This window comes from Simochromis diagramma, unplaced genomic scaffold, assembly GCF_900408965.1.
Source record: "Simochromis diagramma unplaced genomic scaffold, fSimDia1.1 OVJJ01000361.1, whole genome shotgun sequence".
Classification (NCBI taxonomy): domain Eukaryota; kingdom Metazoa; phylum Chordata; class Actinopteri; order Cichliformes; family Cichlidae; genus Simochromis; species Simochromis diagramma.
Genome location: NW_024386860.1, coordinates 7,482,008 through 7,495,001, shown reverse-complemented (window position 1 = coordinate 7,495,001; position 12,994 = coordinate 7,482,008). Strand labels below are relative to the sequence as shown.

At 42.0% G+C, this 12,994-nt stretch overlaps 1 protein-coding gene across 1 annotated transcript in view; it reads right to left on the bottom strand.

Annotated features, from left to right (window-relative positions):
- The window catches only part of erfl1 (Ets2 repressor factor like 1), a 49,948-nt gene extending 45,592 nt beyond the window's left edge, over nucleotides 1–4,356 (bottom strand). Inside the window, exon 1 of the mRNA XM_040030244.1 lies at nucleotides 2,509–4,356. The gene's annotated coding sequence lies outside the window, so the exon portion shown is untranslated. The remainder of the gene's footprint in view (nucleotides 1–2,508) is intronic.
- Nucleotides 4,357–12,994: the final 8,638 nt, after the last annotated feature.

Below are 12,994 nucleotides of genomic sequence, written 5' to 3'. Positions count from 1 at the left end.
TGAAAAAAAAAAAAAAACATGAAAAGACTGCAGTGGGAACTACACACCTTCCTGCCAGCCCCTGAGAGAAATTCAGACTTAACTCTACGGCAGGGTCACTCTCCCATTGTTGGGTGCCGGTGTTACAGATTAGTTGTGAGTCCAGGTTCTACAAGCCTAGGAAATCAAAACATTTCCCAGTTCACAAAAGGAAGGTTTCTCGTGTGATTAAGTGAGATAAGATGGTTTCCGAAGCCTTAAGCGAGGCACCCTGTTACATTTCAAATACTTCAAGGAGTAAAACACTAAGTTATGTGAAAACTTTCATATGAGCAATCTGAAAATATGTTCAAATGAGTTTTTATCTTTCAAAACAAAGTAAACACAAACAATACAGAAATACAACAAGAAAAAGCTTTTTTTTTTCTACTTTTAGTCACGCAAAAGGTTTCTCTAATATCTTAACAGGTTTCTTTCTGATTAGTGGCACAGATGTCACTGATAGGCAGCATCTTGGCAACAGCAATGATGCACATTTATGAAAAGTAATAATTAATATGACTCTAAAATGGAATTTGTGCATGTATTCAAGATTAATTGGGGGGGGGGGGGGGGTTAAGGCTCATGCTTTGTCTTTGGGTTCTGCTCAACGATTTATAGGGAAAACCAATTTTGTCACATCTTAGCAGCAAAAACATATAATCAATTTGGCTGAGATTATACACTCTCAGCCATTTTCAGGCTGTTTGCGCTGATTTTTTTTATTACACTACTTCAGAATATTACCTAAACACTGTAAATTATATATCATCTAACAACAGCAGCAGCAGTCTGGCTCTCTCACATGTGACTGCACGGCTAACACAGACATGGACGACATTTCTTATTTTCCAAAATAATTCCTGGGTGCTTTATGTCTGTTGGCACAGACATAAATATATGTAAACTCTTCTACATTCTTAGATTAGTATCTGAGAGGATCTGTATGATTAATAATACTGATTGATTAATAATTATGCATTACAGAATACATTATTATTAATCCATAATTACATAGATAAATAAATTGCATGCAGTTGCATAGGCTAATGAGACGTGCACACATGTCGATGTAAATGCATCATTTCGAGTGTATATTTGAAAACCACCAGAGCCATCAGTGTGATGCTTTTGACCTTGTGTGACGTGAAGTTGAAATCAATGCAAAGGTCAAACTGACAGTATCCAGACTGCCCTTCAGGCCACTGTGGACCCACAAGCAGGGCAGAGTGTGAGAAACAGTTTTTACACTAGAATTTTCGCAGCGCTTTTCAGTACATTTTTCATTATTCCACATAAAAAAGCCATCACCTTAAATTTATTTAAGGACTGGTCATAAAAATTATCATAATAAAACTGCACATGTTCAGGTTTGGGAATGTGAAAAATTGTTAGATGAAAAAAGGTTATACACATGTAGAGGAAAGGTCCATGTGACCTTGACCTTTTGGCCAACCTTCACTGATTTGTAACTAAAATTAACACAACAAAATGCATGAAAAAGTATTAAAAGTATAAAAATTCCAGCGCTGTATGAATACACAAAGTCAGTCTGATTTCCTGCATCAAAGCAGCAACTGCAGAGTGACATCAGTGGGACCTCAAAGATTAGAGTCTCATTTCTCTGCTGTCTATGTTTGGGTTGTTCTTCATAATCACAAAAACACGAAAACGCACGACAAAAGCACGAGGATGATGCTGGGATCTTGAACTGTGTGAAATTCCCTTTCATCGCAGCACCCACACATTACACTTGACATAATCCAAAAGGTAAATATTTTTAAAAGTAATAAGATAGGCGTTTGTGAAGCATAATACACAAAAGAAGGAGCTGCATTTGAATTTTCAGCTGGTAAAATTATTGTGGTTTAGCTTTACGGACATAAACTACTGTTAAATACCCCCGTGTAAACTCTTCTAGAGGTACAGGTTAGCATCTGAGAGGATCTATGTCTTTAGCCACTTTTACGATTAAAATGAATCCATAATTCCATGCATATGCACACTGGAATTAAATGCATGGAGTACTGAGATATGCTCGCAAATGGACACGCTCCATTCTGGCTGAACAAGTTTTTGAAGCGAATATCTTCATTTGCCAAGTTAATGTTTCAGTTCCCCGACAGCTGCTATACTTTCCACCGCACATTTGTTTACCTTCATCCCCTCTCCTTAGCGTCTGGGTCCCCGAAGCCGCTGTAGGATACAAACCCACGAATTCAACGCATAAACACGCTTTCACTTTAAAGCAGGAACCTTTTAGGAGTTGTTGCCGATCTATTTGAGGGGAAAGTACCGCGTACAGCGCGCTGTTCGACAAACTCCGGCGCACAAGCGTACACAGCCTACATCAATCAATTTCTGCAGGAGGTGCGCATGTTACCCTCGCACTAAAGTGCATTATATTTCTCGTGGGATTCTTATTCCTGACGCTTTTCTCTATTATTAATGCCACTTGTCTGTAACAGAATGGGAAAGTAGGATGCTTACCTTCATCGAAGCACCTTCATTGACTTGTCCGGCAGCTCCTACTTAGGTTGATGGGAATCCTGTCGACGTGCGCAGAGGACTGGTGGTAATCGAGCAATTTAACAGATCGGACAGCGAATCCTTCCTCCTGCATTAAACCACATTGGTGAAGTGTTACACTGGCATGACGTATGAGCGGCAATATGAGTGAATACCGCCCGTAGGGCGTCAGAAAAGAAAATCAAGATGAGTGAGATGAGCAAACAGCGCGCGGACTATAGCCGGAGAAAAGTTATCCTCGGAGCGGGAAAAAAAGTTGACGAGGAAAAAAAGGGACTCCAATCTGCTTGTGTCCGTATTCTGTTATGATATAGTTTATATTAGCAATGTTAGCAAAACATGAAAAGGAAAACAAGGAGAAACGGTCAGAGGTGCGAGGGGAGAGCGCGCGAAAAGGTAGAGATCCGGGCGCTGGGAGAGATGTAAGGATGAGAGCGCAGAAATAGGGGGGAGGTTTAAAAAAACGAAGGTGCAGAGCCTGAACCTCCACCTCACATCAGCCGGACTGCATTTAAGTTTCTATCAGCTGCAGACGGTGTTCTGCACGTGTTCATGTGGACGTGAGACAGAAAATTGACCCACACAGTGAAGAGACCGCACAAGGAAAATATATGTAGACGGGTGGTGGCCAGAAAGCGGATCGATCGGGTTATAATTTTGTCCAAAAGTCGAGGGAAAATAAAGTTCATGGAGGAATGAAATTTAAAAACAGATGGCGAATCCCGTCGCCCCTAAATAAGATTCGATCTTCGGGAATGGAGTGTAGATAATATTTGGTTGGACGTTTGATGAAAATGACGGATTTTTCATTTTGGACAGGTGGGGGTAGATAGAGTGGAGTGAGGTGGGGGGCAGAGTGGAGGTGATGGTGGGTGGATATGATGTGTCTAGGGACAGAAACTAAACTTGGGAGAGGAGGACGCAGTGTTTTTCCCCCCTTCAGAGTCATCCAAGGATCTCATCCCCTTTCTCCATTTGCCCCCAGTGTGCGCACAAGACCCCCACACCTCCTTTCACTTTCCCCCACCCCGCAAACAGGGGTGGTGGGTGAAGGGAGGAAAAGGAGAGAAAACAAGAATACCAAATAAATGAGAAATTTTCGTACAGGCCCCGCTTCCGTGCGTTCCATGCTAGCAATAACAATTAAATATCGACCGCTTTCCCGGCCGGAGAGAACCTGAGATACCCAGAGACTGCCAAGTACCGAGACCCCCTCCTCCCTTCCCCTTTCCCCCCCATCTTCCACATATGCACTCACTCACACAGTCCCTCACTCACTCTCCTCCTTTTCTCGTCATCCCCTCCCTATATACCTCTTTTCCTTCTAATCCAAGTCCATCAGGCCAATCTCTTCTAATTTGGTGTATCTCATTTCTCTTGATTCCATCCCACAACCCATTTCAGCTCCACTTTTATCATTGCTGATTTGGGGGTGGCCTCTCGGACACACTCTCATTTTCTCTCAGTGCAAAAGGACTTCCTCACACCATGCATGTTAGTTTATCAAAATCAATTATGGGATTGAGATTCGCGTGGTTCTCTCCCGCGTAGATGTTAGAGCAAAGGCTCTAGCCACTGCAACACATAGCAACTCTTTGACGTTGTCTCCTGGTGAACTCTTTGGTTTTTCTTTATGGGATTTTTAATTTTATTTTTTTGGTGCGTAAAACTGTGTGAAGCTCCTTGCCACAGTTTCCAAAATGTAGAGGCAGGTCAAGAAATTAACAATACATTTGGGTTATTTGGGGCTATTAGATGATAAATAATGAAAGGATGAGTTCATGACAGATCCACTTGACCTTTGAGAGACCCTTTCTTGGGACAGTAGGGCCTTCTTTATGATGAATTAACACAAAAACAAAAGCTTAAACGAGCCCAGCGAAAAAAAATCTAAAGGATAAAAGTGCACAGGCACTATTGACCAAGTGTGTTTTTGGGACGTCTGCTTCGATCTTTCAGTGGAGTAGGTGACTGCACCTTTTTGGCATTTATTAGAAAACCTCTATGGATCCCTGTGCAATATGATGGCCTATAATCTAGCGTTTTATACCCAACATGGGACAATGGAGTTTGCGGGTTTGAGACTTTAGACCAAAAGACAAACAGGTAGGCTCCATTCCTTTCCAACAAACTCCTTTTGTTGATTGACGGGGACCCTGGATTTGTGCAGCTCGTGACAAGACTGCCAGAGGAGTGGCATTATGTTGGACTTATAAGTCTTGAGCACGCCAATGCCAACTTTCCAAACGAACTGCACAACTATCAAAAGTTTCTCCATCATTGTCGTTGTGTCTTCTCTCACTCCTCTTTATATTTTTTTCCGCCTCAGAACTTCTCTCTGCTCGCACCCAAACCATTCAATTTCTATTTATTTCACCCCTCCACTCCTCAAGCTCTCCCACCCCCGCCACCCAACACCTCCCCCGTCTCCCTCATCCTCCTTCTCATCTCTCCCTTTTCACACCTCTCCGCATCTCCCCGCTCGCCATTAAAACCCATTCTTCCCCCTGTTGTCGCCCTAATTCTCCACCCCGCTGTCTTTTCCCTTTCCTTATACTTGCCTCCACCTCGTTATCTCCCCCATTTGGCTTTAATTAGTTAATGCATTAATTATCTACGCCCCAATACCTGCACCATTAACATAGCCTCTCCTTCCCGTGGCTCCATCACTGCCTCACCCCGAGGCCTCTGGGCAGGAGATGCCGTATGGACACACGGCTATACCCGCGCACACGCACAGACACACAAAACCGCTCTCTCTTTCTCTCCCTGTTCCTTTTTTACCCCATGCCTCTTTTTCACTCTATTTCTCGCTCTTCCACTCTTTGCCCCCTACCTATTTCCCCCCAAGTCATCTCTCTCCCCCCGTCTATCTTTCTTCTGCCCCCCTATACTCTCCCCTTTTTCTCTCTGTGCCTTGCAGTCGCCTCTGCCGGCTGGTCTCTCTCCCCGGCGACGGAATTATGAAAAATGCGCCCATCGACAGAGCGCCTCAGCTTCGATTAGCCGAGATGGGACATGACAGGCCGCGATCAATACTTATACCGTCCTATAACGTGTCAACTAATGAATCAATCTCGGCTAAATTTTCCATTTTTCAAAAGCCGACGCGAGAGACTGGAATATCCTCTTTTGTAAAGATATTATTATCGATTTCGTCGGCAATTTGACATCGGGGGTAGTTAATTCCACTCTAGAATAAAATTGAAAACACTTGAGATTGAAGTGAGAGAGGGAGAGAGAGGGAGTGAGCAAGAGAGAAGCGAGGAGAGGAGGGAGGCAAGGGCAGGCAGGAGGGGAGGGGGAGACTGCTGTTGACTTGATAAAAGAGAATGGGAAGATGGAAGGAAGGGGAAAGGGGGTAGGAAGAAGAGATACTACTGGTGGTGTTGCAGAAACAGCAGCAGTCTATCTATCTTTAAAAGCAGAAGATAAAGGCAGATCTACACAAAGGTGGATAAAATTAGACGTACAATCCACTTGAAATAAAAACTGCCATATTTGAGAATCTTATGTGTGTCTCTATTTTGTTAAAGATATGTTGCAATAACTCTGTAGTTATTTTTGATGATGTTTCCTGTTATTTTCTCCCTGCCTAGATTTAGATGCTAGGGTAGATGGATGGTACACTGATTAAATGTTGTTTGGGGTTTTTTTTTTTGTGCATTTTAAAATGTTATGCGGTAAACTTTGCAGTGAGTCACCATCATTCAAGTAACGTGTATGGACTTAAGGATCACTACAAATGAGAAATGCTCTTGGAAGTGGGAAGTTGCTATTCAGTGATCATTCATATGACAGTAGCTTAAAATCATTTCAACAGCACTCTTAACATGTGCATTTAATATAACATAAGCAAACTTGTGCGCATGCCATTCATGTGCATACATGCGCGCGTGTGTGTGTGTGTGTGTGTGTGTGTGTGTAAGCAGAGACATGAGAGAAGCAGAGAGTCAGCATGTGTGTCAGAGTGAAATATAGATGGAGGAGGCCGGTGTGTGTGAGGGTCAGCGAGGTGCAGTGTAACTGTCGACAATCACAGCCTTATTTACCTGTCAAAAACACTATCATCCCACACAGCCCCAGCCAAGCAATTTCTGCTGTCTCTTCCTCCCTCCTCTCCCTCACTCTCTTTCTCTCCCTCTGTCCCTTTCTCTACCTCCAATTACAACCTAGAGGGCTATTTCTCTCCAGGACAAAAACACTCCCCGCAAGCCCTCCCTCTACTTTCCGATAGCCCCCTTCTCTCTCCCCATCGTTTCTACCCTTCTCTCTTTTTTCCCACTCTCCCCCGTTCTTTTTCCTCTGCTGAGAGCTGGAGAGTGGAAATGAACAAGCTGTAAACACACACCACTTATCACAGTGTATGCTGTTGTGTATTTGTTGGTGAAGGCTGGAGAGGTGAAGGCTGTGGTATATGAGGCCAGAGGTGTCGGCTGCCTTAGCAGACGGACAGACGTGAAATAAAGATGCACAACAGGTTGAAAAGCAGTTTGATCAGTGCGCTGCCGGTCACTCTCGACACCCTTTTGCTCTAAAACTGCAGCTACCGCAATGTGCGTGGTTACAGAAAACGCTGAATATTTATACAGACACTGTGGAATAAGCCTTGTGGTGTCTGCACTTTATACTGTCTGTGAGCCTCGTCTGGCCCTAAAGGATGTACTTAGCTGTCAACGTTATGTGTGTTTCATACTTTTTACCCATTCACAACTAAATCTCAAAATATTAAAAAAACATTTAAAAAAAAACACTTGTGTTCTTTAATGAGAGGTTTTTTGTTGTTTTTTAAAACCAGGTCCTGGTGATGTAAATATTGTTTCATGCACGTTGATCTGGATTAAATGCGAGCTATATTTATTAAAATGGCAAAAGCATTACTAGCCTCAACCTTTAAAACAGCTAAAAGCAACTGCATCCTTACATTAAAGATACATTTCCCTGATCACATTACGAGGCACGTCATAATACTGTAAACACACTAGAAAAATTAGGATGTGTGTTCTGTTTCCACAGTTTATAGCATCCAGTTTTGGTTCCACAGCAATGATAGTTCTAAGTGGGATCATAGCACTACACCGCAGAGACGTAAACTCTAACTTATGTGATGCAGATTTGTTAAGTGACCTGGTTTGGGAAGTAATTTTGCTTTTAGAGGAAGAATGTATCAGACAAATTCCTCAGTGCGATGGCAGGTTGAATGACAGTGACAGAAAAGAATAACTGTTCTGTGGCCTGACTGAAAAGCCACTCTGAGGAATTTTGTTGATACATGACTGGCAGATATTTGGGTGGTCTTTTATTTCCTGAACAGATGCCAGTGAGTGAAACATACACATTTACACGCACGCACACAGGGACGCACACGCACGAACTGATAGAAGGTCCCGTCTGTCTTCGTGAGTGGCTCTGTGAAAAGGCCATCTGACAAAGCCATTAACAGGGTGGTGTAATGCCTGTGTCTGTAGTGAGCTGAATGACACAGAAAGACATTTATGGGCACTGCCATGACAGGAGAAGCACTGTGACATCTGACTGACTGAGTGAGTGGACTGCAAGCTGGTTGACAGATAAAGGCACACAGAGACACCGACACCACCGAAACAGCGATGGAGACAAGAGATGGGACATGGATCACGTCCGAGTAAGGGAAGAGTCACATGTTCTACAAGGCTTACACATGGGATAGCAACACACAGGAATATGTCAACATAATTTTACTTATTGTACTGACACGCCAACTCCAAGTTTTTTCAAATCGATCAAAAAAAGAGCGGGCCAAGATTTCACACAGCTCGGGTCAAGTTTGAGCACACAAGGTTTCCAGTTAATGGATCACTGAGTGTTGTATCTTGAAATTTCACCACAAAATGAATTTTCATTATCAGTAAGTGTAGCACTTTGCTCTAAATTATGGGGAATTTCGTTGCCATTTTAGGATCCAGAGAGAATGGATTCGCCACCACAAAGAGTAAACCAGAGAAGGCTGTAGAGACCGTTAGAGACAGTGAGACAAAGAGAAAGTCCAAACAAAAATGTAAAGTGGGAGACAGAGACAAAGCATGAGACCGAGAGAGAGAGAAAAAAGAATGATCTTGAATTTAGTGTGTGTGTGTTATAGTGTGTGCAGCCAGGGCAGCAGACAGAGGCAGCTAAGCAGAACCAGCCAGCCCTCACAAACCAATCAGGCCTTCATTAGGCTGGGCGGGAGGGATCGATGGCCAGCCCGCATCAATTAAACAGCACCCGCACCGCACTATATATACACACACACACACATATACCTATTCTATCTACTACCATCACCACCACATACAAACGCACACACCTTCCACACACATGCCTTTTCTGTTACCGCAACACTCAACATAGGCGTGTGCACAAATACAGCATACACGCATATCAAAACTAACACAAAAAAAGCAAAATGCAAAAAATAAATGACTCTATCTTTAGTGATCTATATGTTTCATAGCTATGCTGGTTTGTTATATGTTCCCAGCGCAATTGATTTCTAAATATATACAAAAAAAGACTGACTTTGAAATGTACCTGTTCTTAAGTCTTTTATGTTATATGATAAATTAGTCATTGCCATGTTCTCACGCAAACAGAGCACAGAGTAAAGGTTACTGCTATTATTTCTAATCTGTTAACTGTAAGTTCAAGAAGATAATAAAATATTCCTTCCTGGAAAATATAAAAATATCCTTCCAACTATATATAAATAAAAATAAACTTTCGACTTTTCACACAGCAATCACACTGTAACCTGTCCATTTGGTCTTTCATCCTCGACATACTCTCACAACATCGATAACACCCAATTACACACAAGCTCACACATGGTGGGTCTTGAAAACACACAATTACACGCGCTCCGGACACACTTTTTATTAACACTCAATTACACACACGCATAAATCACTGACGAACCGTGCACCCATGAGTCCCCACACAGACATTTGAGGGATGGATCATTTTCTTTTTCCATTCTTTTTTCTTCTTCTTCTTCTGCAGCTAGAAAAGAACAAAGATTTTCAGACGTATGTACAGCAGAAGGAAGAGCACGGCTGCAGGCAAAGTTGGAATGGTGTGAGCTTACAAAGTATTTATTAAGTGCATTCTTGGTTTGAAAATACGAGACCATGTATGTATAACATATGTAATAATATGTTATTTGTCTGGCAGTGTCCCAAAATCAAAGTTCCAGTGCAAACGAAGTTCACCTTCTAAATAAAAACAATTGTTCGATTTATCACCAAAATGAGCTATAAACCTTTACGAAGGGAGGTTTTACTGACTCTCTGTCCCACTGTCTTCCTAAAATGCAAAGATATGGGGCTTAGATAAAAACAATATGGAAAAAATATGGAGTCACTGCAGATAGACCGGTTTGGGAATCAAAATGCTATCAAAATATTGTGTATAACATTACACCACGTACCTGTAAGCAGTCTATATACCTAGCATGCAGCAAGTTATGAAATGCAACATATGATACCTCTTTGTTAGGCATGCCTATTTGTCTGCTCATTAATACATATATGTAATCAGCCAATCACATGGCAGAAACTCAATGCATCTAGGCTTGTAGACATGGTCAAGAAAACCTGCTGAAGTGCAAGCCCAGCATCAGAATGGGGAAGAAAGGTAATTACAGTGACTTTAAGCGTCGTGTGGTTGTTGTTGTCAGATGGGGTGGAAAACTGAGGCTACAATCTGCTCAGGCTCACCATATTGAACAACAGAAGATTGGAAAAACATTAGCTGATCTGATGAATCTCGATTTCTGCTGCAACACAATTTGACGTAAACAGCATTAAAGCACAGATCATCCTGCCTTGTATCAGTGCCTCATATGGTGTAATGGTTCTTAGCGCACTTCGAGCCCCTTAGCACCAAGTGAGGATTATTTAAACTCCACAGCCTACCAGGTATTTCCACAGCTACCTGTCCATCCCATATTCTGATGGCTATACTTCCAGTAAGATAACACACCATGGCAGAAAGCACAAATCATCCCAAACTGGTTTCTTGAACATGATAATGTACTTAAATGCCCTCCACAGTCATTAATCCAATCCAACAGAGCACCTTTGGGAGAAGGGGCATCAAGGTGATTTATATTGTAAAGTAAAAACCCTACAATAACAGAGCGAAAACCCCAACAATCAGACAATCCTCTATGAGCAAGCAATTGGTGACAAAGACAAGGAAAATCTCCTTTTTAACATGAAGAAACCTCCGATAGAACCAGGTTCAGGAAACAGGAGCCATCTAGTGCAGCTGGTTGGGGGTGAGGGGAGAGAGACAGGCCAAAAGCAGAGAGTCAGATTATTACCAATAATCACGTCAGTATGTGAGTATAAACCTCTGAGGAATGTTTTCAGCACCTTGCTGAAAAGGGGGTCCAACTCAGTACCAACATTAGTACCTTGTAAAGTGTCCCATGAGTGTATATTGCACTACTTAATATTGAATGTGAAGAACTTTGCAAGACTCACAAACAAATATGATTTCTCAAACACCCCCAACAATCAATATTAAAGTATGAAATGTATCCTGTTACAAGTTATCTTATCTGGTAGAGCACCAGCTGATAGTTTCAGGAGTTGATACTGCTTTTAAATCTTTGGATGGTTGAGGTGAAAAGAAAAAAAATGATAGTGTCATTGTGTATAAACTTACTAAATTGCTGTGAAGACAACACTTTGCTCTATATCACCGTCTGTTCAGCTGTAATGCTACACTGCTACATGTGCTGCAGCCTGGGCTTGTTGTAAACAATGAAATCAGGAGCCTAAGTAGACAAATTATGGGATAAGACCATTTTTAAATAATTACTCCACGGGTTATTTTTCTGCATTATGTATGTGTGTAAGGAAAATGTTTGTATCTGTAAATAGCACTATCGCTATGTGTGTGATAATACTGTGTATTAATAAGGATTTAATACCGCCTGTTTCCTTCTGTACATGTTGTCATCTGCAGTGTTTAAATATACTAGGAGTGACACAATTTAACCAAAAACAGCCTTTTAAGGTCTTCTGATGCTGATGATGTTTTGCGTAAAATAACAGTATTAGCACTACATGAAAATCTAAAGAATCACAAAGATTTTGCTCTTTTTTTTCAGCACAATCAGGCAAAATTCACCATTTGTGAATTTTTCAATCTAAAATACAATTATAGCAATATTTTACATTACAGGACCTAAAGTTGGGCTTTGGATTTTTATCAACATGAAAAAGCAAAAATGATAACCAGGCTGCTGCATTTCTTGATTCAAAAATTCAGTTTCAGACCTGTAAAATACAAATGCTGTTATAATTTCTGATACTCTATAAATCCTGTAGTTATTATAGTAATCTGTATTCACAGCACCACCTATGCACTGCAGAGAAATCACAGAGATTTCAATTTTAACCAGCTCAAGAAAACAGAAACCTATTTCAGAGCAGCTAAAAAGTTTATACCAGAAGGAGCTGTGCCTCATCCCTGGACAGGCTGACACAAGTTTCCCCACAAATACCTGCTGCGCTCCTGCAAAAGCAGCGTGGCGAAATATTCAACTCTAAAATAAATGTGTCTGTATTGGACGATTACCGGGCCACGCTTCCTGAGCCCCGCGCGTCACCTGCTCGCCGTGGCATTGACACGTCAGTCTCCCGCAGCTAACGCAATGTGACAGTGTTGAGATTATAATATCTGGCCCGTATTACCGGGCATTAACGCCATTATCGCGCTCCGCCCGCTCAGGTGGGCCACTCCGGGACCAAAAGAGAGAGATCAGGAAATTGAGAGAAGGCGCTGTGGAGAAGGAGGGAGGGTAACGATGAGATAGATGAATTTGAGAAAATGGGAGAAGCAGTTTAGATTCAGTAAAGGCCTCTACAGTTGTGCAGAGGAGGTATAAACATCTGACAATCAAATGGGGAAGATGGGGCGTTTGTCTGATTTTATGGCATTTGTGCAGGATGCGTTTAAAGAGGAACTGTGGCTTATTGTGATACTGCCTGTGGCAAGTAAACCATTTACTGAATAATGATGATGAAATCTGCCATCCCCATCACCAGAGTACAAGTGTTTGGGAATGTGTGTGTGCTCGTCATGACTGAGGAGGGGCTGCCGTGTGGTATAATAACAAAGAAAAAGGGTAAGAGGGGGCAGCCCAATTGGATAAAGCTATTCTAATAATGAACAGCTGAACAAGCACCATCACTTCACATGATTTAATGTTTACACCATGCCACGCCTGGTTTCATATCGCTTTTCCAGGGCCTTCATTTGTTTCACCCAAAGAAAACACTTCTATTCCACAGCCTTGTTGTTTTAATTAGGGAAATTAATAAATAAGAATAAATTAATGTGGCCTCCTCGCCTCCTCCTGTACCCCCCAGAACAGTGGCAAGCACCATCCCTGCTCGCTCGCCTGCATGGGATG